The following is a 12,348-nucleotide window of genomic DNA, read 5'->3' on the forward strand; positions in this document are numbered from 1 at the left end:
AATAAGTAAATAACAGGTAAATAACAGGTAAATAATGATAGTAATTACGTCAGTAACAGCGATAACAATAATGAATGATGGTGAATATTAATAAGTAAATAACAGGTAAATAACAGGTAAATAACAGTAGCAACAATCATAGTAGTAGCAATAGTAGTAGCAATAGTAGTAGCAATAGTAGTAGCAATAGTAGTAGCAATAGTAGTAGCAATAGTGACAACAGTAGTAGCAATAGTGACAACAGTAGTAGCAATAGTGACAACAACAGTAGTAGTAGAGTACTATAACACTACTAATACTACTAATAACAAATAATAACACAAATAAAACAACACAAATAAACCAATAACAAATAAAAGAACACAAAATAATAAAAATAAAACAACACAAATAAACCAATAACAAATAAAAGAACACAAAATAATAAAAATAAACCAGGACAAATAAAATGATAAAAATACAAATAAAATAATAAAAATAAAGTAACAAAAATAATAAAAATGAAAACAAAATTAATATTAAAAAATAAAAAAGAAGGTGGGGGGGGAAAGGAAAAAAAGTCTTTTGGGCTCAAACCTCCCCCGCCCGCGCTATACCCGAGCGGGCGGAGCGGGGACTCGAACCGGGGAGCGGCAGGGGATGACGTGGGAGCCCCGGGGCGGGGGGGGGGGGGTACGAGGGGGGGGTCCGGAAAGGCTGGGCGATATTTAAGGCACTCCAGGCAATTGCTCATTCGGCGGTGAGTTATTACAGAGCCGAGCCAAAGGTTATTAGGCAGGATAAGGGCAGCCATAAAACCAGCACAACTAGCGCGCTTTTCCTATGGAGATTATCATTATTGGCTTATTAATACACGATAATTTTGAATTATACACTGCAATAAATAGAAAAGGCTTGACTCGGGGCTTTAAATATTTTATGAATCTCAAAGCGAACATTTGAAGTAGCACCATGTGGCTCCGACCCATCACGCGGACTCGCTTTGCTTCCCCCGGCCAAGCGCCTTTTTTTTTTTTTTTTAATTTTTTTTTTTTTTTTGGGTAAATCCCCTCTCTCTGCCCTAAATAATAAAAGCAAAGTGGTTTTAAAGAGCAATCGGGTTACACTAAACACGTGAATGAGGAGGAGGCGTGTTCTGCACGTCCCAAAATAACCCGTTTGGGGTTTATGTGGATATTAAAATAACTCCGCCGGCCGGGAAGGAGGGAAAGGCCGGATCGCTCCCGGCTTTCCGGGGCCTTTTTAAAAATATATGTTAGTCCCGAAGAGAGGGAGGAGAGCAGAGGGGTTCTTGAGTTTTCCTGGTTCTAAAGAGAGTAAAAATTGCGAATTCCCACCTCTCCTTGGAGTATTTTGGTGAGTTTTTGTTTGGTTGTTTTTTTTTTTTCCCCGATGCAATGCGAGCAGTTTTCTAATCTTTTATATATACATAAACTTCGTGTGTGTATATATAATATATTAATATATATAATATAGACTATATATATTAAATATCATATATATAATATAATACATCCGCTGCGATGGCTACGCTACTGAAAACTACTTTCCAAAATGCCCCGAAAACCACAACTCTGGCAAGAAATCTAACTTAATTCCCTAAAAAAAGCCAATAACAGGTACAATAAAAGCCGGTAGGAACTTAACCGAGGCTTAAAGCCGCTTCACATCCCTCCCTCCTCCAGTTGTTTTTTTTTTTTTCCCCTCTAAAATGCATTTTCAGGGCCTCACGGAGTCCCCAGACCCAGCAAACCCCCCGGACACGGACGCAGTTTTCACCTACCAGCCCGCAGCGCTCGAGAAATACCAATTTGAGCTTAGCAAACTCTTCCCAAATCTTTTAAATTTGCACCCAAACTCCGGCATCTTCGTCCCGCTCCGGAGGCTGCGAACGCGGCGGCGGCGGCTCCGGAGGGAAAAGGCGGAGAAGCTTTTCCCGAAATTGTTCTTTTTTTGCTGCATTTCGGATGGTTTGTTGGGGTTTTTTTTCCCCTCCTCCTCCTTGTTTTCCCCTTCTTCTCTGTTTTTTGTTTTTTTTTTTTTAAACGCTGTAATCTCTTCCGGGGGCAGCGGGAATGCCGGGGGGGAGGGACCAGCCGCCGCTCCCCCTTGCTCTATAAAAAAAGATTAAAAAAATTAAATTATTAAAAATAAAATCCCAGCAGCGCACCGAGCCGCGCTAAACCCCCCGCCCGCACCTCCGCGCAGCTCCTCGCGCCCCCCCCCCAACACCCAGGTCCCCCCCGAGGACACCCCCCCTCCTCCTCCGCGGGTGGAGGGGTGGAAACTCCCTGGGGCTGAGCCCCCCCATCTCTGCAATTCCAAGCTGGAAATTTGCTGCACCGCGCTCCGCACCCGGGCTGCACACACACACACACACACAAAAAAATCAATTTTCAGCCTGAAAAAGAGGAAAAAAAAGAAAAAAAATTCAAGTTTTGCGCCCGCCGCCGCCCTCCTCCAGCCGGTTGGGTTTGTTTTTTTTTTTTTTAAGGCTCCTTCAGGTAGCAAGCCGTGCATGGGCTGGCTTTTTTTTTTATTATTTTTTTTTTCTCCCTTGTTTACAGCTACAGAAGGCAAAAGAGTCATAAATCTTGGGGCAGCCCACAGAGACAAGTACATTTGTATGCATCGTTAGAACCAGCTAATACCTCAGCCCATTAGCGAAGCGGGGAGAGCTGGAGTTTCCGGTGTACATTAACTTACAGTTAAATTCTGGAGGAAAGGGCATTGCGAATTAACATAAACTATATCCATCATATTGTTTGTCAGCTGAGATTAGCCAAGAGAGAGGGGACGCGGGTGGGTGAAAGTTTCCCCCGAGCACCCCGGCCTGGGGCGCAGCAGTATTTTATTTTTCCTCTTTTTTTTTTTTTTTTTTTTGGTCCCTACAAGCCTAAGGGATGCCCAGGTCAATGAGTTTTTATGAAGGGAGGGGGGTAAAAATCATAATAAAAAAAATCCAATCCCACGCGTGGCGCTGAGGAGGGGGTGAGAAGCGGGTGCCTGGACGCTGCCGGTGGCTGAGGGGCAGGTACGGGCGGGGGGCTCGTGCTCCCCACTAGTTCTTAATAGGCTTTTTTTATATATATATATATTTTTTTTTTCTTTTTTCTTCCTCGCTCTCATTTTCTTTCTCCCATTAGCGGATCGATGGCCCCTCCGCCAAAGAGCCCTCTCCTCCAGATCCATTACGCCAGCTATTTCCTTTCACTAATCAATGCTTTTTTCTCCTCCATCTCCCCTTCCACCCCTTTCCTTCCTCCCCGCCTCCGCAGCCTCCTCACCTTCACTCTCCCTTCAGCGACACCCCCTCCCCTTCCTACCCCAGCCCCCCAAAAAACCCCCTCCCCATCGGCGGGGGGGGGCGACGAGCCTTCGCTTCACCCGGCGAAGGCACCGATCCCCCTCCCTCCTCGCCCTCGCGCCCCCGCCCGCAGGCAGCGCGCGGGTAATGTGAATTTTTGCCATTTTTTTTTTTTAACATTTTTTTTCCCCATTTTTTTTTCCCTTTTTTTTTTTTTTTCCCTCCCGCTCCCCCCCCCCCCCCCCCCCCCTATTCTTTCCTCCTTCGCCTGTGAAAGCGTTAAAGGTAGGAGCCCGGCACCCGCGCCCAGCAGCAGGCTTTTGTGGGGCTGATTTATGACTTCAATCTTGGTTCACCCAGAGTTCACGGGGATTTGCTGTTCCTGAGGGCTAAAAGATGGTCTCACTTGACAAGTGTGACTATTGGAAATGCCTCTCCCGCTCCCTCGCTCTCCCAACCGCCGCCTCTTCCAGGGAATGAAAGGTTTTTCTAATGGAGAAGGAGACTCGGGGGGCTGGACCCACCCCCCCCCCCGATTTGAGCCTCAGGTATCAGCCGGAGGTGGAAAGGGGGGACCTGGAGGGGTTCGGCACCCCAAAAATCCACCGCTGCCCCCCTCGGGCGGTGTCGGGGGGAGGCGGTCGGTGGTGGCTACAGGGATGCGACAGGCCCCCTCCGGCCTCAATTCCCGAGGGAAATACAAATAACGCCCCCCCCCCCCGCCCCGACCCCCAAATTCCTACGCAGCCCCTCCCGCCGCCGCGGATTTTAAACGAGTAAAATAGTTTATGGAAGGCACCGAGGTCTTAAACTCCCGCAGAAGCATCAACCATAAATTACCCGACGTGACTCGCCTCCCGATGCTCCCGGCCCCGCGTCTCCCCCCCCGGGTCCCGCAGCCCCCCCAGCCCCTCCCCGCTGCCCCCCAGCCCTTCCTCCCCCCCCCCCCCAGCCCGGCCTCATCCTCCTCCCGCACCCCAAAGCTTGAGGGTTGATTTTTGCTCCCCCCCCGCCGGTGCAGCGAGCATCCCCCCGCCTTCGGCTGTAAAATAACCCTCGCGGGAATGTTAATAAGATGCAAATTTGAGCGGCGGCTAATCGCTTTCTGGGCCAGCGCACGCGTGTGCGTGCCCGCGCGCGCACGCGTGTGCCCGCGCGCGTGTGCGCGCACGCCTAATTTATGCTCCGGGGTAACGAAGCGGCCGAAGCGGGCGCAGGATGCGGCCCCGTACCCAGTGCAACAGCTGGATTTACGCGCGCGGCGTCGCGACCTCCATAGGGGCGCGTCTCTATAAGTACCTATGCGGATGTATATAGCCCTGGGCTCGCAGGCAGCGAGAGGCGCCCGGGGATGTCACGCGGGTGCTCACGGACACCCCCAAAACACGCGGCGTGGCCACGTGCGCCCCGTTGGGTGCTGGCGGCCGCTCCCCTATATACCGTCCTTATGAGGTCGCATCATATACGTGCCGACTGCGGAGATGCGCGTCGGGTCATTGCGCGGGCAGAGCTATAAAGGGGGGGTTATGGGGTGATGTTTAGGGATGGAGCCATAGGGCCTGTGGGGCTGTGTCCCCCCCGTTTCCATACATCCGCAGTTCTATATGTCCCTGTTCCTACGGGGATGTATTTCCCCTCTGCCCTCCGGGGCTCAGAGGGGTGTCGCCCCACCGAGGGGACCAGTATGGGGGTCTCCAGGTCACTCCCAAAGGGGAAGGACCCCTCCAAAAGCGGCCGGAGGGGGAAAGCCTCGGGGCCGAGCGGGGGGGTGTCCTGCAGAGACCCCCCACACCCACCCGCAGGCCCCTCAGCTCCTTCTCCCGCCCACACTGAGACCCCTCTGGGTCCCGCGGGTGGCCAGGGCTGGGGTCAAGGTCACCCTTCCTCTTCCAGCCTCTCCCGGGGGACCCATTTGAGGGCTCTTCATCCCAAAACCCGACGGGCGGGAGCACATCCCAAGGGATACCCCCGTGTAACCTCCTTCCCGGCCTCTTCCGCCGCTCAGCTCCCGTAGCTCTTCCCGCTCGGCATTTCCAGAGCCCTCGGGATTTGTCACCGAGGTCCCGGCGAAGCCGCCGTTCCCAGGGATGCCGGTACCCGAAAGCCTCCGCGGCCGAGCGGCATCGCGGCGCTGCCGACGCTGGATCCTTCGCAAGCCCCGCCAGCCCCCGCCACCCACCTTTCCCAAACCCTGGAATTACTGGAAATCCACCCGGGTCCCAGTGAGAATTTTTAACCTCAATCGATTTCCTTAAAATGACGATTCTTGTGCAAACGAGCTTTCATCCGGCCCCGGGCCTGGACCCGGAGCGGGTTCCCTGCGTGTTCACGAGGGGACAGCGGGACAGCAGGAGGGACGTGGCGAGACGGACAGACGGAAGGAAAGACAGACGGGAGGAGAGCCCCCAGCATCCCTCCTGCTCCCCGGGATTTAACCGCATATCCGAAGGCCGCGGGAACCGCGCTGGGAAAATCGCTCCCGCCCTGTTATGTCATTACAAACCGCCACAGCCACGTGTGACCGCCGGATCCCGCGCTCGTCCCTCCACTCCGGCCCCTCCGGCCCCCCCAGCTGTTAAATCCTGGGGAGAGGTGGCACGGAGGGCAGCCCCGCCGTGCTCCATCCCTTTTCAGGGCGGCGGGTTCCCCCGCTCCGGTCCAGCCCCGGGGATGGCGCATGGCGGGACGGGAGCATCCGCCGGGAGGGGAAAAACCCTCCGTCGAGTTGCAGGGTTTTGTCTGACGGGGGGGGTCCCTCCATGCCGGCACCCCCCAAAACCCGCCTTGCACCGGCTCCGCCAGCGCCTTCCCTCTTCCTCCCGGCGGGTTATTGTGTTCGGAGCGGAGAGAGATGTAAATACATGGCGGCTCCCCGGCGGCTTTGACCCGGCAGCGCGATGCAATTCTCGCTGCCATTTACACGTCCTCGTCGCACTTATTTATTTTTATTAAAATAGTTTAAAAAAAACCCCAACCACCCAAAATCCCAGCCAGAAAAAAAAAAACCCACCACCCAGCCAAGAAGGCAAGGAGGTGAGGAACCCTCGTCTCGGCGGGCTAGCGGGAATAAAGCGTATTTTTTTTTTCCAGGAGGTTTTCTGGGCGAACACTGCTCTCTTGTTCTGCGAATCGCTTTGCCATCTTGTGGCTCTGGGGAAGGAGGGGCCTCACCCTCCGCTCACCCCCATTAATCACCCCGACAGCCCTCGCTCGCCGAGGCCTCTCACCCTTTTCATCTCCGGCTTTCCATGCGGCCGCCCCGCGCGGCCCCGCTCCGGCCTCGCACAAAGCCGCCGCCGCCGGGGCGTCCCCTCCCCGGCGCGCCCGCGTCCCGGAGCCCGGCGTCTCGGAGGGGCTGGAGGACGGGGACCCTTCCCTGGGGGGGGTGATAACACGACTCCCCTATAGATTTTATTACCCCCTCCGAAAGGAGCGAGTCTCCCCGTTGCCTAATATTTCGTGGGGGGCGGACGGCTCTTTTCGGGGGCTCGGCAAAGACGTCGCAGCCCGACCCACGAGATTTGTTCAGAGGAACCCGCCGCGAATAAAAACAACCCCTGCGAGGGCGGCGAAAACGAGGAGAAAAAGCGTAAATCCCCTCCGACTGCGGCTTGGGAAGGTTTTTCTCTCCGTTAGGAGACGAGCTCCCGCCTGCGCCGCGGTACGGGCGCAGCTGGAATGGGATACGGGCGCGTGCGTGCCCGGCGCCGTGCGTAGGCGTGTTGTCCCACGTGCACGTGCTCTCACCTTCGTGAGCGTGTCCGGGTGCGCGAGGCGCGTTTTCGCGCGGGGCAGGAGGATTTGCACCATCTTACGCTTTTAAAAACCCCGGCTTGTGGGGTAAGAGCTGCCCCGGGGCACGCATCCCGTCTTGGCGGCGTGAAATCCCGGCGCCCCGGCAGAGCCGGCCGCTCCAGCCTTGCCGGAAAATGGCTGCGGTAAGCGAATCACAGCTCCATCCCGGGAATTAAATCGCAACTCGGCGCTAACTCGATTGCACCTCGTACGGCGGAAAGGTCAAACGGGACTCGCGCTCGCTCCTCGCCGCCGCGCGACGGTAACGAAGGCTCCCGGGCGGCTTCTTCCCGCGCTAACGGGCCCAATGAGGGGGTTTACAAGGCACCGTGTTGCCCCCAACCCTGCCGTAGCCCCACATTTACACCCGCCGGCCCCTTCCCGGGGCTGATTTGCACCCTCGTGCTCAGGTGTGCAAATCTTGTGGCTGTGGGGAGGAAGGGGCAGAGATCCCGGTGCTTGCACGCGTGTGCACGGGGGCACGTGCAAGACGACGGGCACGTGCAAGATGAAGGGCACGTGCAAGACATGACCATGTGCAAGATGTGAACACGTGCAAGAAGAAGGGCACGTGCAAGAAGAAGGGCACGTGCAAGACGAAGGGCACGTGCAAGATGTGACCACGTGCAAGATGTGACCACGTGCAAGGCAATGGCCATGTGCAAGACGAAAGGCGCATGAAAGACAACGGCCATGTGCAAGACAAAGGGCACATGCAAGATGTGACCACGTGCAAGACGATGGGCACATGCAAGACGATGGGCACATGCAGGACGTGACCATGTGCAAGACGAAGGGCACATGCAAGATGTGACCACGTGCAAGACGATGGGCACATGCAGGATGTGACCACGTGCAAGACGAAGGGCACGTGCAAGATGTGACCATGTGCAAGACGTCACCATGTGCAAGTCGAAGGGCACGTGCAAGACGTCACCACGTGCAAGACAGTGGCCATGTGCAAGACAAAGGGCACATGCAAGATGTGACCATGTGCAAGACAACGGCCACGTGCAAGATGAAGGGCACATGCAAGACGTCACCACGTGCAAGACGAAGGGCGTGTGCAAGACATGACCATGTGCAAGATGTGACCACGTGCAAGATGTGACCACGTGCAAGAAGAAGGGCACGTGCAAGATGAAGGGCACGTGCAAGACGTCACCACGTGCAAGACGAAGGGCACATGCAAGATGTGACCACATGCAAGACGCGACCACGTGCAAGGCAAAGGCCACACGGCTTTGCACGGGTGTAGCACACCCGGGGCCGATGCAGGAGTGTCGATGCCAAAGCATCGCCCCGACTCACCTCTATTTGCACACCCAGCCACGCGCCAGCCACCCCCAAAGGCATTTACTGGGGTGCAGGGTTAAAGTGGGGCCGGGACCCCTCGTGAGCTGGGCAGGGTGAACCCCGATTCCCCCTAAATTCCTCCTTATTCAGGCGGAGCCCACCCAGCCGCGGATGGGTGCTGGTGGCCAAAGCTGCTGGAGGGTGCCTAGAGCAACCCCCCGCCCCAGCCCACGGGGGACCCACGGGGTGCTGTCGAAAATCCAAGAAAACTGCACAAATCCACCTAAATAAATAAATAACCAAACACCCGGTATTAGATTTTTACAGTATTTTTCATCGGAAACCCCGGCGGTGCATTAGCATGCAAGGCGTCGGGAGCGGGTGCTGGGTGCCGCCGCGTGACCTCTCCTTGCACCCGGTGCCGGGGAGGAGCCCGGTGCGGCGGCTGCGCCGGTGAGCGCGGGGGCTCGCGATGCAGATTCTAATTTGGCGATTACTGTCACAAAGTCATTTGTCACCCGCCCCGGGGAGACTCGGCGGACGTCAGCCCTCCGATGCTCCTTGTTGCTGGCTTAATCTTTACAGATTGAATTAAGATTGGGCGACTTTATCAGCGGACGGAGCCGGGTGAAGGGTTACGCGCGGGTTTCATTCGTTGGGCGGTGGAGGGACGGAGGCTTCCACCCCATCAAACCCAAAAGAAAATAAAAATCAGACCCAAAAAACCCCAACAACCCCCCAAACCCACCTATTACAAAACGCCTCGGAGAGGCTCTTCGGAATAAAGCGAGATGGATGGAGCATCCTTCCCCCAGCCCGCGGAGCCCAGGCGATCGCCCTCCATCCCGATATTAATTCTCCTATTAAATTAAATAACACGCAGGGTTGTGCCGCTCTCATTAAGCGTCGTGGGCGAACGAGCTCCCTGCAGCCCCGTCCTCCGAGCCGCGCGCTAATTAGCAACAGGCAGGAGCGATGCCCTCTTGCCCCCCCCTTTTCCTTGCTTATTAATCGCTGCGAGTAATTAATAGACTTCAGGGAGCTTGAGGCGGGGACGTGGGTTCTCGTGGACCCGGGGGCACCCGCTGTCACCCCCCCTGCTTCGGTCCCTGAGCTCTCAACTGGGACAGCCCCTCCGAAGGAGCAAGGAGGAAGAGGAGGGTGAGGGTCATTCCCTCCCGCTGCTATCGGGGGGAAGTAACCAGCATCCCCAGGAGGTGAATGCGTCCTGCTAACGAGGCCGGGACTCCTAATTACTGGGAGTATAAGCTTGCCGATAAAACCGGAGTTAAGCGGCAGCCGGAGCGGGATGGTTTGGGATGCCGATGTCAGAAATCCTGTGTGTCCCGGGGAAGTTTAGTCCCGGCCTTGCTGGAGACGCTTAATTCCCTTCACGTGGCTTTTATGTTTGGGCTATAAACCCCTCAGCGTTGGTAGTCCAGGCTCCCTCTGGAGTCGGTGGAGAGAATCGGCACAAATCGGCTACTTACAGGAAAACACCCCAAACTGACCTAATCTCTTCCCACTCAAGGAGCTGGCCTAACTTTTCGATAAGTCAAGCTGGAAGGGGAAAGGCGAGGCTTAACCACGAGGGTAGGCTTATTGCCATCCCCATCACCCACCACCGCGCTTAAATCACTGCCGGGAGCGGGCGGCCGGATGCCACGGCTCCGCCGCTGGGGAATGGCTCATTGAGGGTGACAGCTTTCCCGGTCGTGCTCATCTGTCCGGCCCTTACTAGGAAGAGATGGATTTAAAATCTGGAGCTCAAAGCCGAAAATCCTTCCTAAAAACCGCCTTGCTGCTTGTTAGGGTAATCGGTTTTGCTCGCTTCGTTTGCACGTTCCCGGCTCATCCCTGCAGCTCCTTCAAGGACTCGGCCCCGCGCGAGGATTATTGAGTTTCATGCCGAACTTCACGGATGTGCTGGGGTTTAGGAGAGCTCATCTATGTTCCACCCTTTTTCTTGCACTGGAAAACCGGGAGTTTCAGTTACATCGCTGCGGGAAACCGCTCGCCCCCGCTGATTTACCCCTCGCGCTTCATTTTTGCTCATCTTTTTAAAGCCCGCTGGCTTTGCGCGTCAACACCAGGGCTTTGCCTGGATATTTGGGATGCTCCCGCAGTCTTCCCAGCTTTTCCCTTCAAAGGGCCAAATTTCCCTTGAAAAGCCCTAGTAAAAACTGGAAAGGGGCCGTTTCACCCCAATTTGCTATAAAAACAATGCCAAGCTGGGGGATTTCAGCTCACTCCAAGCTTTTAGGAGAGATCTTACTTCAGGCTCAGCTCTTTGGGCTTAAAAGCCTGGACTTTGGCATCCAGCCCTTGGCTTTAATGGTGTTCAGCAGCTTGGGTTGACCTTTATTTTGCAAGGCAATGCTTCACGGCTCCGGCTGAGCTTCTCGGAGCCGCCTGTCCGGGGTTGTTGGCTTGCCGGTAAGATTCATGGGACCCATAAAAACATCAGTTTTCTTTTCTAAACAAAGCTGTTGCCGGCCGTTTGCGGGGAGGCGGCTGGAGGCAGGGAGGGAGGGATGGAGGGAGGATGCTGTGCATTTTTTCCGAGCTGTTTATTTTGGTGCTGTAAATAAGGCAACGGTGCTGGCAGAGCCTCCGGGTCGAGGGCAGAGGCTCAAGCCGTCTCCTGCCCATCCCTCAGCAGCTCGTCGCCCACGTGGGGAGGGATGGAGGTGGCATCGTAAAACAAACCGGGAAGGGATGCTCTGCCCCTGCACCTCCCGGCCATCCCCCAGGGCTGCCCCTCCTCGGGGCGCGCTCCAGGTTGCAATCCAGAGCAGCGTTGTCCTTCTGGAGGCTGCTCCTCATTCAGCTTCATCTTCCAAAGGGATGGGTCCCGCTTTCCGCATCCTGGAAGTCAACCGGTGACTCGAGACCTCTCCCACGGTGTGTTTCCATATGGGAGAGTGTGGAATGCTCCCCTGGCTCTTGGTTACTCACTCCCCTGCAAGGCGTTGTCCACCCTCTTCCCAGCCCCAACCGGGAAAGAGGGGTAACTGCGGGAAGTGATTTGCTGCATCCCGTAAGCCGCGGTTCACGGCGGGGAATTGCCCATGCCGAGGGAGATGCTCTTCAGGAGGAGCTGAGCTGAGAAGCCCCATCTTCGCTCGCAAACCCGCGGGCATCTACGGTAAAGAGTGATGGATCCTGACCGAAACACCAGGGGACAGGCAGTAAATTACTTTCCATTGACTGAGGAGCACTTTCATTTGGACCAAAGTGCACTTTGCGTGCATTCTGCATGCTCTTCAAATGCACTTGAAATTAATGCACTTTAAACTCAAATCCTCCGTTAATTCAGATTCGCCTGCCTGAGTATTCCCCTGCAGACGCGTCCCCGCTGCAGGACCCAATCCAACGCCCTTCGGAGCTGGGAGAAGGGCCTTCAGGTTGGCTTCACCAGATGTCCCACGACGAAAAACATAGCTGTCGGGTGCGATGTCCTTCTTCTATCCCTGGAGAGAGATGGGTGCCCACATGTTCATCCTCTAAAGGGATGAGGAGGACGGGAGAGATGACCCACCAGTGATCCACCTTTCTCCATCGACCTTGGAAGGAGCTGAGATAACCCATCCAGGCCAACATTTTGGGTTTAAATGAGCAAAACCCATGACTAGTGCTGGAAGAAGCTGTTCAGCCCTCCCCAGGTCTTCCTTCAGTCCAAGGAGTGAAGCGGCACCAGCCCACCCTGCCTGAGGCTGTGCAGGAGACGTGGACGTGGTGACGGAGAGGCTCCGGCAAAGTGCTGGTGGGACAGAGACTTGCTGAGCTAATTTCCATCTGAGTTTTTCACCCGATCCGTTCACCGCGGAGCCACGTGCTGAGGCCGTGGGACGCAAACGCATCCTCGCAGGATCCACCAGCCGAAAAGCTGCTCTAGGTCAGCCCCGTCTGTGGGGCGGCGAGGTGCTCTGCTCTCTGTCATCTCCACA

The sequence above is a fragment of the Phaethon aethereus genome, assembly GCF_964289735.1.
Source record: "Phaethon aethereus genome assembly, chromosome: 29".
NCBI lineage: Eukaryota > Metazoa > Chordata > Aves > Phaethontiformes > Phaethontidae > Phaethon > Phaethon aethereus.